This window comes from Meriones unguiculatus, chromosome 10 (assembly GCF_030254825.1).
Source record: "Meriones unguiculatus strain TT.TT164.6M chromosome 10, Bangor_MerUng_6.1, whole genome shotgun sequence".
NCBI lineage: Eukaryota > Metazoa > Chordata > Mammalia > Rodentia > Muridae > Meriones > Meriones unguiculatus.
Genome location: NC_083358.1, coordinates 86,930,663 through 86,948,570, shown reverse-complemented (window position 1 = coordinate 86,948,570; position 17,908 = coordinate 86,930,663). Strand labels below are relative to the sequence as shown.

The window sequence follows — 17,908 nt, the reverse complement described above, 5'->3', positions numbered from 1 at the left end:
TTTCCTGCAAAATTCATTATATTCCTGGAGGTTTCATATTTCTGAAATGGTAGCATAAGTATTGTGGGGTCAGGGACTAACCAGTGAGTGAAAGTCAGAACTCAAAATGAAGTGTCTTTTCTGTTTAACACTGGGCACCCGTGGAAACTGATAATGTTTGATTAATGAACGGCAGCCTTGCAGCAGCAAAAAAACATCTGCAAAAAGTGATTTATTATTTCAAAGGTATCGGAAGCGTGCGGTATCTTGCCGATTTAAGTATGTGTGCCTGAATAAAATAAATGAGATGCAACATGTGAAAAATGAAAACACATTACTTGTAAGGGATGTGTCACAAGCAGGGTATTTTTGTTCAAGTACACTTTGTCATGGGGACTTTTAATGCGGTTCTGAATACAAATCATTTAGCTGGTTCATAAAATCTCCTCAGTTGGAATTCTTGCATCTATCATACAAGACACAAATGAGGGTTAAACTTAATGTGCTGTAACATTCCTTAAATGTTCAAATTTTGTGTCATATACCACTATTAAAACTGCACATGTCTTCTGTATAAAGATGAATTCTTTGTAGCTACTTAAAATAACAGTGTCTGAGTAGGAAAAGAAGGTTTGAGGTCCTAATTAACACTCATTAGCATCTACACAGAGGTGAATTTTTTTCCAGCAACTATTGTGGCCTCGATTTTAAATACTCTATTATTTTGTGATTGAACACATTTTATTTAGGTGACATGTTGTGTGATAAATAATGGAATTTAATTAGTACAAACAATTGCATAGTATTTTAAGTATTACTACTCAGGATTGTGATGTACTATGGATTATTTCCGTTGCTTAGGTAAAATTCATATATCACCGATTGATGTAATTACTTTATACATCACATTTATGTATAAAGATCCTTTAATGTAGTAGAATTCTAATGATGATTGAAATATAAATGCTAAACAATATAAAAATTAAGCTGGAGCAAGCTGATAGAAATATTATGCCCCAGGGATTACTAATCGCCTACTTTTTCTGGTTTCTAAGCTCTATCTGCTAATTTAACTATCCCTGAAAGGCACTTTTACAAAGTTGGGTGTCAGCTATGAGTAAGCCACCCTTTAGAACAATTAGGAAAATTAATCAGCATCATAAGCAAACTAAATTCTATAAAGGAAGAGTTATCTTTTAATTATGAAACTATATAATTGCCTATGCAATTATAAATTGAAACTCAATTAGGATAAATTTTATGCACGCCTTTTAACCAGTGCAGACATAGGACAGAGAATAAGTAAATCCTCGTTAAATGTTTTGTTGTATGGTTGAATAAATTAAGCATTTAGAAAGGAGATAGAATTCACAATTGTACTGACTCAGCTAAGAGTCTTGGGGACTGCTCCATGGCAGGCCATAGGCACTATATGGTAATAAAGTGGTCAAGAGAATAGGCTTAAGTCCTTGTAATTGCTCATTATGCTGCTAAGCTGGTGGTAGATCGATATTAAGTATGTTATATCCATAAAATTAAACCCATTGAAAAGTGATTTTTAAGCAGCCTTGTGAATGAACACAAGGATCTTTTAAGCTGAGCTTAAAAGAGGACAAAGTGGTAGTAACAATGGTGGCTGTAGTTCCAAGATACCTTTTCTGTCTGAAGAGAGTCATAGCGTGAGGGGCATCAACGGGCACAGGCACCCAGCGAGGCATTCGAGTAACCAGGGCATACCTAAATTTACTAGCATTCCAGCATTGGGCAAAAAAGCAAGTATCATTACCACAATTACTTGGCTCTATCTGGTTAATAATGAATAAAAATGGGGGATATAGACAAACAGGTTTGGGCTTATAGGAAATATTATGAGAAGCCTTAACCCTCTCGTTGAAACATCCTGCGTCAGTTCTAGAATTAGCAGTGGTGGTGTCCGAGGTCTGAGTAGGTTCAGGAGACCATTGCCCCCAGGGGCGAGACGTGCTCCATGCCAAGTGACTAACTCCATGTTTTCCTCCACTTTTGAAAGTCATTTAAGGTTCTTAAATTATTTTTTCCCTTTTTTTAAAAATTTTTCATCAATTACACTTTATTCATTCTGCATCCCCCCATAAGCCCCTCCCTCCTCTCCTCCCAGTCCCACCCTCCCTCCTCCCTCTGCTTGCATGCCACTCCCCAAGTCCACTAATAGGGGAGGTTCTCCTCTCCTTTCTGATCTTAGTCTGTCAGTTCACATCAAAAGTGTCCTCTACTATGGCCTGGTAAGGCTGCTCCCCCCCAGAGGGAGGTGATCAAAGAGCAGGCCAATCAGATTATGTCAGAGGCAGTCCCTCTTCACATTACTATGTAACCCAATTGGACTCTGAACTGCCCTGGGCTACATTTGTGCAGGGGTTCTGGGTTATCTCTATGAATAGTCCTTGGTTGGAGTATAAGTCTCTGCGAAGTTCCCTGTGTTCAAATTTTCTTGTTCTGTTGCTCTCCTTGTGGAGACCCTGTCCTCTCCAGCTCTTACTCAGCCGCTTTGGACCCAGAGAAGAGCATGTCTGATTGCATGCGGGTTGATACCCCAGGTCCCGCCTCTGAGAAAAAGATATCAGACGGGTCTGATGCTCTTTGGGTGGATGACACCTAAATGAACATTGGTACAAAGTCCCAATTTATTTCTAATATCAGAGATCAGACCTCTACTCTTGCCTGATGCGTCTAAAACAAAAAGGGGGAACTGTAGAGAGCTGCGAAATGCTGTGCCTTAAAGATGGAGCTGGTTTCCGCCTTCCACCTTCCCGATGGTGAGTGCTCTCTGTCACGAACAATTCCACATTTGGCTAAGGCTGAGGATCTGGCTTGCTTCCATATATGTGGACCTATCTGCATTGCCCACGTGGCACGCCTGGGCTGGCTACCCAGAGGCTATTTTAAGCTGTGGGCTGGCTTTCCCCAGGGTCAGATGATTGTTCAAGGTTCCTGAATAAACTGCATTGAAAAAAAAAAAAAAGAGGACAAAGTGGCAGAGGCAGGAGGTACTAGTTAGGTTTAGACATTAAATGACTATATTTGCATTCAGAAGAAGTCACTTTCAGCTTCAGGGACTGAAGGAGGAAGATGGAAAGCCACGGAAGAGCCACTATCAGAGAGACACTTAGAAATCACAGGACATGAGAGCATTGGTATACTACTCTGGACAACAATCTATTCTGGTTGGATGTCACAACCTTGCTCTGTCTTTCCATTTCTCTCTTTCCTCCTAGACCAGAGCAAAAATATGAGATCTTCCATTGCTGCTTTTGGGAACCTTAAACTCCCAGTTTATGAAAACATATTTATTTATTTCTCTCTGTGTGTATGTGTGTGGTGTGCATGTGTGTACATGTGTAAACATGTTCATATCTGCATGTCTCTGACGTCAGAGCCCAACTTATTGCAGTCAGACCCTGGAGTCGAGCGACCCAACTTAACTAGTAGAGTTACTCACCCACCCTACATCCATTCCTTATATTTAATGTTGGATTATTGATTATTTAAAATAAATGATGTTTGTTTGACAATAAGACCATTCCAATGATATCTAAATTTCATAGCAATGTCAAAATTTCAATCCTCCCAAAGAGTGCTGTAGGTTTAATTACAATTTGTACAGACTTGAATACATTAATTATCTTATTTAAACACAGAATTACTCAAATACATAGAAAATCAATATATTTTAAACCATTCATTTGTATAAAAATATTATAACTACAACAAGAAGTAGAAAGGAAATTTGCTTAACAACAGATTCATACAAATAATTTTTATAACTGTTCTATTTTCTAAAATCTCCAACCTCCCTGTCAGGAATATTTCTTCATCCTTTGACTAGTAGAAAAATCCAGTTTTTAAATGGAAATAAGACTGATCATCTTGAGAACTGCTTATAGAGCAAAAAGTCTTCATTAAATAAACTTTCTGAGAAGCTATTTGTACCTCCAGGCAGCATAATTACAGTTCCAATTAATTAAAGACTAAAAATTACTTCCTCAATTAAGACAAAATGTGTAGGCAAACATAACATAAACCTACATTTAGGAGTTCCCAAGAACTCCTTGCACAGGTGTCAAATATTAATATAGCCTAACACACTGCACATCCAAGCACATGCAGAGATTTGTTCTCCCTAATTACATAGATATTACATATGTAAAACAAAATTAAGATCTGGGGCATAGTGACAAGGAATCTAATGAGACATTAGAATAAGTTTCAGAAACTTCTCCTTAGTTGTGTCCTTATAACTACCGATAAGGTGTGCCATTTCTTGTTTCTACACACAGGATTCCTGAAAAAATGATGAAAAGACACAACATTTTTATCTCTTCTCTCTCAAACTGAGTATGATTTTAGACCCATTTGTTATAAAGAAGATTCCAATTCGTCCTTATATACTCTTATTAAAAATAAAGAATCTTGAACCCCAACAAATTACATCTTATTTTTCTTTTATCTTTGTACCTTCAAAATTGTATGGAGTAACTTTTAGAACACTCTTACTAGCATTTTTAAAGTGACATATTCAGTTGTCAGTATTGATTAATATTCTAAATAATGACGCACATTTGACATTTTAGTTTCAGTTGCGATTCATAGAAGACGCAGTTTTAGGGTAGTGGAGGAAACAATAGAGCTATGCTTTGTGTCATTTTATAATGAATAATGAAAAAAAGTTCCTTGTGAAAGAATACTTGTTTGCTTTTAGAAGAAGTGGTTTCTAAAGTGTTCTAGGCAACAAATAAATAATAACTATATTCAAACTCTTGCATCATCCTTCCAATAAAACACTCAAAGTACAATGATTAATACCACATAAGTTTTGTGGCTAGGACAGTGAGGGCAACAGATAGATGGAGAGGGGTGGGGTTTGGGAGGAATGAGAGAGAAAGAGATGAGAGAGACCTTGACATACAGAGAGACAGAGTAGGAAGTCTAAGAAATATTTAAGTATGAAGGATACTGAATGGTATGAGATGATGAGATTAATGGCCTATAAAACAAAATATCAAGGGAAATCTACCTTACACAGACAGTGCCATGGGTATTTGTGTTTAAAATATGGCAGTTGCTCTTAAACAGGCCAGTGGCTTGAAGCTATTGCTTGTATGATGACTCTGTTCATAGCACTTTGTTGTTTGCTAAGTTACGGTGGTCTGCCACCAATGCCAATACTGTTCTTAAACCTGGATTCATGTGATATTTGGCTAGGGGATTATCTCAGAATTTCTCAGCATATATGTCTCAGTCTATATACATGGCATGTTACCCTTCTGTAGAGTAGCCCAAGCTTGTTCACATGAAAATCCTGTTCTAAGAAAACACATGCTTTTCAAGCCTTCTTGATTCACAGGCTAAGAGATCATGGTGTTATTCTTTCCCATCCTTGTAACTGCCAAAATATCTTGGAAGGTGATTCTAGATTCAACGAGAGCATAATGGACCAACGTTCAAGGAAGGAGGACCAACTCATCTCAGAGAAATGCAAGGAATTCCTCAATTCACCCTGGCAAACAGCCTAATTTCTGGAGGAACACTTTTCTATTTGAGTCTAAGGTCACTGTATTTTTATTCTAGGTGCTTTTCTCTAGTGTAATATTATTTCCACATTAAAAACTTCTGACAGTCCCATCTGAGGTGAGATGAGCAGCTGACTGAAGTAAGTCATATGTTCATTCATAGCTACTGACATTCTTGAATTGGCACAGCTTGATTGAAAACGTTGGAGCCTGCATCTGTGTTTAAAGCCATTGCAGTCAGGGAGTTACTAAATAACTCTGTTTCCAACTTCCTAATTTTCAGTCTGAATAAAAATTCCGTTTTTCTCATAGTAACATTGAGAGGGTTAAGTGGTTGAAACAAAAAAAAAAATGCTATAGCAGTGCATGGCATAACTGCTTACTGTGCGTTAGCAATTTTTATCATATCTTCAGAGCTCTCAATGCTGAACAAAACAATGAGACCATGTCACCCTTAGTCCTATCCTCACTTCTATTTTATTTTCTGAAATATTCATTCTATAATTTTTTTCTTCCACTCTTAAAATCTTTACTTTTTATGCATGTGTGTGTGAGTGTATCTCAGTGTGTGTGTTTGAATGTGCATATGTACATATGTGTGTAAAGACCAGAAGATAGCTTCAGGTAGAGTTCCTCAGAAGCTGTCAAACCTGTTTGTTGAGACAGAATCTCTCATTGGCCTGGAACTTGCCAAGTGGTGCAGGCTGGCTGGCCAGTAGGCCCCACAGATCAGCCTGTCTCTGCCTCCCCATTTCAGGAATTACAGAATTGTGCCATCCTGCCTGGACTTTTTTAATGAGAGCTTGGGGCGAAAGTCTTCATGCTGATATGGGAAACACCTTTCTTACTGAACCATCTCTCAAGTCTCAAAAGCATATTTTAAGTGTAATCATATGACAGAAAATTAAAGTCATTCCCTAAGTGCCTTAATTTCTATCAAACATGTGACATGGTATCTATTCAGATGATGCACAAATGCAAATATCTCTCAGTCTCAACTTCCAAGTTCCTGCTATATTAATGGAGTTTAAGGGACCAAAACCGTTTTGGCTAGTTGTTAACTCAGTGTGGCTATAATGCCTAGAATACTGACTCTAGCCATAGACTGATTTGCACAGTCCTAGCATCTTCAACCAGGAGTCCTGCTCTTTGGTTGAATCGAAATGGAAGCTCACTGTTTCCAGTCTTTGTATCCCCCACCCTGGCAATGATAATCACACTATCCATATACTGCAGTCGGGTAGACAGGACATTACTTTTAGTTTACCACACCAACATAATGTGACGACCCATCACTTGCTAATACCTGCACTTATATTCATGCCTGGTTATGAGCTGTGAGATGCCTTTGAACAGTAACTTCCTCTGCTTCTGTAAGACTGTGTTCAAGGTGAGAGATAATGAAAATCTGATTTGGTAGTAACAGCAGGGATGGAGATGAGAAGATGGATGAGAGAGAAAGGGCAGAGTGGAATCATCAGTAATTGACAAATCAGATGTACCAGTTGGGGAAATATAGAGGAGATGCAGAGGTCAAAGCACTTTTTGTTTTAGTAACTCCTTGTTGGAAATGATTTCATTTGTGATATAGACTTGACAGTTTAATGATTTTAACATTTTATTAAGAAATAGTTTAGATACATTGTAATTTTCTGTGACTTTATTATCAGAGGGTTTATAATTATGCAAAGGAACAATGCATTTATACTACAGTTTGATACCAAGTCTACCTAGTTTGAAATAATATTTTGTTAGTTCTGAGAAGTTTTATAAATATATAAAACAGTTGAATGAAATAATATTTAGTGTCACTCTATTATACATTGAAAGCTTTATACTTCCTCATTCGCAAACCTTGGGTTTGAACTTGCTTTTGTGGAGGATAGCCATGTATATACACATATATTAGAATTAAAACTGTATACTGTAAGTTTTGTTGCTATTATTATTTTTCTCTTTTTTCCTTTTTTTTATATATAGCATCTGAGCCCCAGACAACTTATTCTCTGTTTTTCATAGGATAAAGCCAGTACCAAAATGCTTATCCCCAACATATTAACAACAAAATATGGAAACTGATTCTTATATTCAAATTATATTTACATAGGAATTTATTTATAAAACACATCAAGTATTTATATTTATATTTTCAAGCAAGGAATTCTAATGCCAAAAAATGTTTTTAAAAGTTCAAAAAAGTAGTAAAGTCAGGAAATAACTGTAACTTCGACATTACTCAGTGATTTAAGGTATGTTGGGAATTGCTAAAATCAGAAAAAAAAAAACTGTGGAGAGGAAACTAAAGCAAAAACTGAGTATTCCAGAAGTCGTTCATTAGGCATGCAGCCTATTGTTTATTCAGTAAACAAATGTAGGAGCAAGATGAGCCTTGGTGGTGGTGGTGGTGGTGGTGATGGTGTGTGTTTGTGTGGGGGGGTTTGGTGAGATATGGCGGTTTGGGTGTGTGTAAATTTTTCCTGAACCTGATTTTATTCACAAAACTGAAGTACATTAAAATGTTTAAAGACTAGCAGAGAAACAGGATTTATAAGAAGCGTTCTGTCATTATAGCAGCAGTGGATCACACCATCTTAGAGGGCAATATTTATTGTCTCCAAGACTGCAAGAGCATGCTATAAATAACCACGCTGAACAAAACTCTCTCATTTGAAGATACAGAAATATAATGGCGTGATGTTACAATAAAAATATTACTTGGAAAAATCGTGAGAAAAGGCAACCTAACGAATGCAGATAAGTCACAGTCTGAGTAAATGTGGTTGTCCATGTCTGTAAGCACAACATACAGGAGGCTGAGGCAGGAGGATGCTAAACTTGAAGCCATGTTAGGCTACATAATTCTATGGTTATCAACAAGACAAAACAGGAATATTCCCCTGTAGAATATTGCAGCAGAATATGTAAAAGAAAATGAGAAGAAATTATGTGCATTTGTCTAAAATGAGAATAATAGATGTAGCGTCACTTATGAGAATGTGTGAAAAACCACGGAGTACTGTTTCCATAGCAAAGACAGAAATAACAGAGGATGTAGCGCGAGTTGACAGAAAAAAAAAAAAAGAAGAATGTAGATTGAAACACATGTAATGAAAAATGGAGGCTTAAAATGAATAATGACTGCAAAAAAAAAAAAAACAGTTATAGCTAGTAGAGTTAAAGAGAATAAAAGTAAAGCAAGAATGATACACGTAAATTTATAGGTCATAAAGAGCAAATAATAGCCAGTAGAAACAGTCTCATCTCAAGTGTACTTAATAGGAGTCTCCTGGTTGAAAATACACAACTCCCACAAAACAGAACGAGTGTGTGTGTGTGTATCTATATATCATTTTTATATATTATGTATATATGACATATATATATATATATACATATATGTTAAATGAAATGACAAATTGCCAAAAAATTTTCCGAGGAAAAATTTTTGTTGCTTTGAATTTTATGTTAACTCTATCTCTCTCCCTCCCTCCCTTCCTTCCCTGAGGTGTGTATGTGCATGTGTGTGTGTGTGTGTGTGTGTGTGTGTGATTGTGTGAACATTGAGGGTTGAACCTGAAGTCCTGCACATAGAGGTGTACATTATTACTGAGCTATATCCAAGTCTGATAAAATATATTTTATGAACGTTAATGTTTTTATAACATCAAATATAACAGAAAATAAACAATGTATAATGCAGAAGAGAACTGCTGTGTTGTTGTTTTGCTTTGTTTTGTTTGTTTGTTTTGTATTCAGCCTATTAACTTGCAGATAACTACCAGGTCCTAGGAAAGATATTTCTAGAATAATCTTGCAACACTATTAGAAAAGAGAATTCAGTCATTCAGAGAAGTTTCTAGAAATTCATGAGCACCATACATATATAATTAAACAGTTAAGGATGAAATAAATAAGAGGATATTAGCAAAGTATACATTAACAATGTAGATGATACATGAAGTATAACAATCAAAGACAATCAGCTGATGATATTCTAGAAGCAGTAAATGAGCTCAGGAGGCTTAGGGTTAAACTCGGTGTTCAGAGGTCAGTAGCTTTTATATATGCAAATAATAAGCCAGTAGACGGTGTAGTATAAGGAAGATCAGAGGTTAAACTATAATGGGAATGAGCCTAACATGTCAGTAAGTCTCACCAATTAAAATGATTTGGTATTACAGCATGAAGACAGATCAAAAGGACAGATTAAGAAAATCAGAAGTAGACACAACACTTAGACTATGTCAGTACATCTAAAAAAAAAAAAAAAGGCAGCATGCAGTCAGCATAGGAAAGACAGATTATTCTTTCCACGACATTGATAGAGTGGGAAGATCCTCTGTGGTAAAGTTGAATTCAGGGACCAATGTAAAATAGCACATTTCACAGAAAGGAAATAAAAATGACCTTTAAACAGTAGGAAAGATGCTAAATTTCACACATAGTGAAAGAAATGCAAATTAATATTCTACTGAGGTACCACTTTATCTATCATACTGACAAATCGTTGACAAGACTGTGAGGAGAAAGGTACTCTTATAGATGCTTATGGGAAATGCCAGTGCCACTGCAGAAAATTGTTTTACATATGTCAAATATGTGCCTATAAGTTTATGATGTAAACTATTTTTAATTTCATCTGTTATTTGTATGAAAGAACACACTACACTCATGTACATGAGCCATGACACACATAAGAAGGTCAGAGGACTCTTTTCAAGGAAGCATTTCTCTCCTTCCACCATGTGCATTTCAAAGAATCAATCTCGGGTCCTCAGGTTTGTCTGCAAGCACTTTTATCCACTGAGACATACACTAGCGTAGTCTTATTTAGGTTAGCAAAGTAAACACCTAAACATCCATGGAGAGAAACAGGCTAGTAATTAATTCATTTTTTAACATTCATAAAGTACAGTACTAAAAAGCTTTAAATATTTTGAACAGCGTTAGTGAAGAAAAAATACTGAGTTGGATTAGTAATGTAAAAACAGTAGTTATATTTTCTGAGACTGCTACTACAACCAAGGACCATGAATAGAGATAACCTAGAACCCCTGCACAGATGTAGCCCATGGCGGCTCAGTCTTCAAGTGGGTTCCCTAGTAAGGGGAACAGGGAGTGTCTCTGACATGAACTCAGTTGATGGCTCTTTGATCACCTCCCCTTAAAGGGGGACCATTCTTACTAGGCCTCAGAGGAAGACAAGGCAGCCAGCCAGTCCTGATGAGACCTGTTAAGCTAGAGTGAAATGGAAGGGGAGGAGGACCCCCTGTCAGTGGACTAGGGGAAAGACATGGGTGGAAAGATGGAGGGAGGATGGGATTGGGAAGGAACAAGCAAAGGGGCTACAGTTGGGATACAAAGTGAATAATCTGTAATTAATAAAAAATAAATTTATAAAAAGTTCACTGTTGAAACTATTGCAAGACTTACTTTGTAATATGTTATCATCTAATGTGTGTGTTACATTCTCATTACCACTACCTTTGCAAGCATGAAAATGTGAGTTCAGATTCACAGAAGATATTAAAAGTCGGAAGTAATAGTGTGTAAATTAACTTCCAGTGTGCCTGTGTCAAGATGAGAAGAGAATACAGGACCCACAGAAGCTCACTGGTCAACTAGCCTGGTACATGAAGTTCTGAAACAAGAGACCCTGTCCCAAACACGGCAGAAGGGAAAGACTAACACCCGAAGTTTTCCTCTGACCTCACTATGCACAAAATATCATGTGTATAGCTGCATTCACACACACAAGCATACAGTGGAACACACACTTCATATATCATACTTAAATACACAAAACAGAAAGAGATACAGGAAAAAAAGAGAGAGAAAAGGAAAAAAGGTGGGAGAAGAGACATTTGGTTTCTCAAGGAAGGCATAGATGAAGTTCCTCTCTGCTGTACAGGCTGGCCTTGAAAAATGAGGCTCAAATTTCTCCTCCTGTTTCAGCTACCCCAAGGGTACTGGGATTGTAGGCATCTACCACTAAGCCAGAGAAACCAAGGTTCAACAGTTTTGGTTTGTTTGCTTGTTTTTCTGTGTTGTTGATAGAACTCTGGTCCTGTCTATTGTAGTCAAGCACTCTAGGACTGGATTACAACCCAGGGCTCCAAAAAGCATTTTGAACATGATCTTTTGGTACTAATTTTTGTTATTTCAGATTTTTTTCTTATCATTTATTAGAGATGGAGGGGGTTGATATTTTCTAATCCAAGGTTCTTTTTTATAGCCCTAGTGGGTATCTGTGTTTGTGAGTGAGTGAGTGAGTGAGTGAGTGAGTGAATGTGTGTGTGTGTGTGTGTGTGTGTGTGTGTGTGTGTGCTTACTGCATCTGAGTACTTGCCTTCTCTACCAGAAGTCACTATAACTAGCTTGAAGAAAAGATGAACTGCATCAACAATGGAAAAAGAAAGGTTGCACAGCTACATGGGAGTCAGAGAATACTGGGAGTAAAAGCCACCTTTCCCATCACTTGGTGATGAAGACTGCACATATCTGATCTGTCTGTTTTATCTTGTGTTTTCATCCATCATTATCTCCACCTAGCCTTCTAATTATTCTGCATGTAACCCAAAGGTGTGCTCAACCCTTTAGGGCAGTAGGCAGTAGGGCTCTGCTGATTCTACCACCTTCACCACCATTGTCTGCCTCCTGCTACACTGTATCTAGTGACTGATTCAGGGCTCAGAACCCAGACCAAACTTGAATCATCCCTTACCCAGCTGTGTCTAAAGGTGTGACCCCTGGATATGGACCCATTGTCAAGCTTAATCTAGGCTGAACATTGCCCTGGGTCTCTGCTGCAGCATCTCTATATCACCCAGGAACTTGTGCCTCCCATCTGAAAAAGGTAAGGAGGCTAAATCTCACATTGCAAACAGGAGACAGAGACAGAGGGGGGGGGGGAGAGGGAGAGAGAGAGAAAGGTGCCTGAATTTCTCAGAAGCATTTTAGGGTTAGGGTAGATACTCTACTATTGAAAGTCAGAGAACAAAAGAATAAAAAGATACTTTTTCGTTTCTAATCTTTGTACCTTGAGCAACAGGGTTGAGTATGAGTCAGTGATCTCTTTCCTCACTCTTGCCTGAAAGCATTCTGAGAAAGATCCACTGTACTTACCCAAGGAACATTTCTTTAACACGCAAATATATAAAGGGCAGTGGTGTTGGTTATTGTCAAATGAAGAACTATCCTAATAATTTTTTTCTGCATCTACTGGGGAAGTTCTCTGGCTGCAGAGCTCAGTATGCAGTGATACAGCTCTTGGAGCTGCTGGAACAAGACTTTTAAATTGTTTAACAGAAAATAAATATTCAGATTAAAGTAATTCTGCAAGACACTAGAGGCAACATTAAAAAAAAAACTTAAATCAATACGCAAAAAATGTATGATGTTTTACTTCCTGTTCTGGAAATTTTCCTTGAAAATGAACCCAAGAATTTAAACTCTGAATTATGTCAGTCGCTATACAGCTGGGGTTCATTCCTGTATTTTTAAATATTTTGATGTTTTCAGTTATGTATGTATGCAGAGTAGACAGGTGATTTTCTGATGTCTGATTGACACATGGCTATTTTGTGTTGATAGTTAACTTCTTTGTGATACAGTTTATATACATATATACATATACATACTATATATATATGTATTCCTACTCCTGAGTTTCAATTAAGTGAAGTAGAATAAGGGCTAGCAACCACTTGACTGTTGACCTCATCAACGTCACTCAGAAACTGAGTCACCTTGACCAGGACAGTCATGCATTGTCTGCTGCAAAGTGCAGTGCACTTACATTTTTAAAAATAGATCTCAGGCTTCCAGTCAGTTGTTGTAAATTAACAATGAGATAATTGGAATGGATGACGGAGCTGGAAATCATATTTCTTTGTTTACCTACCAATTATATGAAATTAAATACACACATCCAGCTAAAATCCAAGGGCCTTGCTTCTTGCACTCTCCATAAGCCTGCTGTCTCTGTTTGCTGAGATCACTGATGATTTGATATGGCACATCAGTTAAATGATCATTAGGATTCAGGCTTTAAACTTTCAGTAAATATAACTGTTGCTTATCTACAACGTTTGAAATTCACAAGGCTCACGATTTCTTCTTCCCAAATTTTATCTGTAAGAAAAAAGGGTGATTAAGAAAAAACAAACACATACACAAAAAGTACCATTTAATTGTGAGCACTGTACATTCGGTTTTCCCTATGTCTAAGTCATGAGGGAGAAGATAACAAAACACATTCAGCATTTCAGAAATGTATATTTTGAAGTTATGCACTTGTCAGTATGATATAGTGGGTAGCATTTATGAAAGGTGCATGCACACATACACACATACACATAATATCTGGAAATCATTCTACCAGCCCTAAGTATATGGTCTCATTTAATTTCGTAAGCAGGAAACCTGTATTAAAATTTAAGAACTTTAAACCAAATGATCAGCGAATTAGAAGACAGAGTCAATTCAAATACAAAATACATATAATCTCCACCTCACTCATCACCTGAAAACAACCTCTGCCCCATTTCCCTAGTGATCAGATAACCTCATCCAGAACTCTTTTCTGGAGAAAAAATATACATTGAAAATATCAAAAATGCATATTGTCAAGCTGATGGTGTAGCTCCGTTGGTAAAGTGTTTACCAAAAATACATCAAGTCATGGATTTCAATATTCTCACCCCATAAACAGAGCATGATAATGAATGCCTGTAATCCCAGCACTTGGGAGATGGAAGCAGAAGGCTCAGAAATGCTTTCTTCTATATATTTTTTCTTCTAAAGCTATTGCTGACTATAATCTCCCTATTACTCAGTGAATGCGAGAAGTGAGTTCTGTCTAACCAGTGAGCGTATCTGCTAACTGAACTTTCTCCATGCCTTCCTCCCAGCTCTCATCTATTCAGACTTCGATAACCACCCTTCTACTCCCAACTTTCATGAAAACTTACTTGGTTCCAATTCTGCATATAAATGAGATCATAAAATACTGTCTATTTTCAGCTTGTTCTGTTTCGTTAGAAACCATGTCCATTTGTGGTTGCGAAAGCAGGAGTACCTCCTTTTTTAAAACAGCCGGCACGCTGCTCCCGTGTGAGTGTGCCTCGTTTCACTTATTCCTTCACCAGACTGGATGCTTACTTTGTTTTCATTTCTTGGCTGTTACAAATAGCACTTCAAGAGAAACAGGACGGCAGATGTCCCTTTGCCATACTGATGTCACATCCTCAGATACGGACCAAGTACTGAGATTGCTGGGGTTTACAGTAGTTCAATGTTTTACATTTTCAAGGGCTACCATACAGTCCTCCATATTGTCTGTACTAATTTACATCCCCACCAACAGCGTAAGAGGCTTTTCTTCATATCCTTCCCGATACTCGTTATATTTCATATGCATTTATTTCCGTGTAGGAGTGTGGGCACACACACCCATGGGTACAATAAGACATGTGTGTGGACGTCATCGAAACAATTGTTGAAGTTGATTCTCTCCGTCCACCGTGTGGCTTCTAACTTTGGTCATCAGACTTGGCAGCAAGCACCTTTAGTGATGAGCAAAATTGCCTATTCATACTTTCACTCTTTAATAATAATTACTCTACCTGGACTGACTCATCTCACAAATGGTTTTAGTTATTTTCCTGATGATCAATCAGGTTTTTTTGTTTTTGTTTTTGTTTTTGTTTTTGTTTTTCCATGTGCTGGCCATTTGTATGGTTTATTCTCACAACTGTCTATTTTTTTACTAATGTATTCATTTTACATCCAGATCATAGCTTCCTCCTTCATCTCCTCTCCATCCCAACCTCCCTCCCTCTTCTCCCCTATCTCTGTCCCTGTTCTCAGAAAAGGGGAGACCTTCACCCTTACTGACTGATCCCGACTATCAAGTCTTTTCAGGAATGTCTCTATCATCCTCTCTGTGGCCTGGCAAGTCTGCTGCACCAGGAGGAAGTGATTGCAGAGCAGGCAAGAGTCCATGTCAGTGTCAGTCCCTGTTATCCTTACTAGGTAACCTACCTGGAGAGACTGAGCTGCCTATGGGCTACATCTGATCAAGGGGGCTGGGTCCTCTCCATGCATGGTTCCTGGTTGGTGCATCAGTCTTAGCTGCCCCTCCCACCCCGGACCCAGATTTTTTGGCTCTGTTGGTCTCCTTGTGGAGCTCCTGTCCCTTCCTTTTTATCCCCTCCCCTTTAATAATATTCCCTGCTCTCTGCACAAAGTTTGGCTGTGTGTCTCAGCATCTACTTTGATCCCCTGTTAAGTGGAGTTTTTCAGAGGACATTTATGGAAGGCCTCTGTCCTGTTCCCTCTCTTTGGCTACTTCCATTGTTTATTATATGTGTCCTTCTGAATAAGAATTAAGCATCCTCCTTAGAGTCTTTCTTACTTAGCATCTTTAGGTCTGTGGATTGTGGTATGGCTATCCTGTGTCTTATGTTTAATATCCAATTATAAATGAGTGTATACTGTCTGTGTCTTTGTGGGTCTGGGTTACCTCACTTACAATGATCTTTTCCACATCCACCCATTTGCCAGCAAATTTCATGATGTCCTTGGTTTTAGTGGCTGAGCAGTCCAGGCATCATCTGTTTTTCAGAATCCTTTGATGATTTTGATGACATTGATGATTTTCATCTAGAAACAAATAAAAAAAGATAAATAAACCTCTGAGATGTAGACAGATCTCTAGTTCTCTGATTCCCATCAGCCACACTTACGACTTTGTGTGTTTTCCCTTTACTATTACAATCTTAGTATTTGTGGAAAACATAACAAAAGAGAGATTAAGGTGATTAAATTAGTGTTGGTATGTACTTTGCATTAACAAAACAATAAACTTCTGGGCATGTGGGTACACTTAGATTTATTTTATTTTTTTTTTTATCAGTTACATTTTATTAACTCTGTATCCCAGCCGTGTCCCGATCCCTCATTCCCTCCCAGTCCCTCCCTCCCTCCCTCATCTCCACCGTGCCCCTTTCCAAGTCCACTGATGGGGGGGACCTCCTCCCCATTCATCTGATCCTGTTTTATCAGGTATCTTCAGGACTGGCTGCAAAGCCCTCCTCTGTGGCCTAACAGGACTGCTCCTCCCTTCGGGGGTGGGGAGACCAAAGAGCCAGTCATTGAGTTCCTGTTAGAAATAGTCCCTGTTCCCCTCACTTTGGGAAACCAATTGGTTACTGAGCTACCACAGGCTACATCTGAGTGGAGGTTCTAGGTTATATCCATACATGGTCCTTGGTTGAATGTCAGTCTCAGAAAAGACCCTGTGCCCAGATATATTTGGTCCTTGTGGAGCTCCTATCCTTTCCCCATCAGACTAACTCCCCTTCTTTCTTATGATTCCCTGTACTCTGCCAAAGGTTTGGTCATGAGTCTTTGCTTTGAAAACACTGCTAGTTAGAGTCTTTCAGATGCGCTCAGTAGACTCCTGTCATACGTTCAATGCACATCCCATCTGTCTTTCTAAACGAGGATCGATCATCTTACCCCATGTCCGCTCAATTGATTATCTTTTTTAGGTGTATAGATTTCATTATGTTTATCATATCTTATAGGTCTATATAAGTGAGTATATCCCGTGTTTGTCTTTCTCCTTCTGGGATATTTCACTCAGAATGATCTTTTCTAGATCCCACCATTTGCCTGCAAATTTCATGATTTCCTCCTTTTTGATTGCTGAGTAGTATTCCATTGTATAAAAATACCACAATTTCTGTACCCATTCCACCGTTGATGGACATCTGGGTTGTTTCCAGGTTCTGGCTATTACAAATAGAGCTGCTATAAACATGGTTGAGCAAGTGTCCTTTTTGTGTACTTGAACAAACTTTGGGTATATACCTAGCAGTGGTATAGCTGGGTCTGGAGGAAGCACTATTCCTATTTGTCTTAGAAAGCGCCAGATAGCTTTCCAGAGTGGTTGTACCAGTTTACATTCCCACCAGCAGTGGAGCAGGGTTCCCCTTTCTCCACAACCTCTCCAGCATGTGTTATCGCTTGAGTTTTTCATCTTGGCCATTCTGATGGGTGTAAGGTGATATCTCAGGGTCGTTTTGATTTGCATTTCCCTGATGGCTAATGAGGATGAGCATTTCTTTAAGTGTTTTTCTGCTATTCGATATTCCTCTGTCGAGAATTCTCTGTTTAGCTCTGTTCCCCATTTTTTAATTGGATTACTTGGATTGCTGCTTTTCAGCTTCTTTAGTTCTTTGTATATATTGGATATTAGTCCTCTGTCAGATAAAGGGTTAGTGAAGATTCTTTCCCAATTTGTAGGCAGTCGTTTTGTTTTGATGACAGTATCCTTTGCTTTACAGAAACTTTTCAGTTTCATGAGGTCCCATTTA

The 17,908-nt window shown here is 38.1% G+C and overlaps 1 protein-coding gene across 4 annotated transcripts in view; it reads left to right on the top strand.

Annotated features, from left to right (window-relative positions):
* The window catches only part of Dpyd (dihydropyrimidine dehydrogenase), a 925,939-nt gene that overhangs the window by 310,012 nt on the left and 598,019 nt on the right, over positions 1–17,908 (top strand). The gene's annotated exons all lie outside the window — the stretch shown is intronic.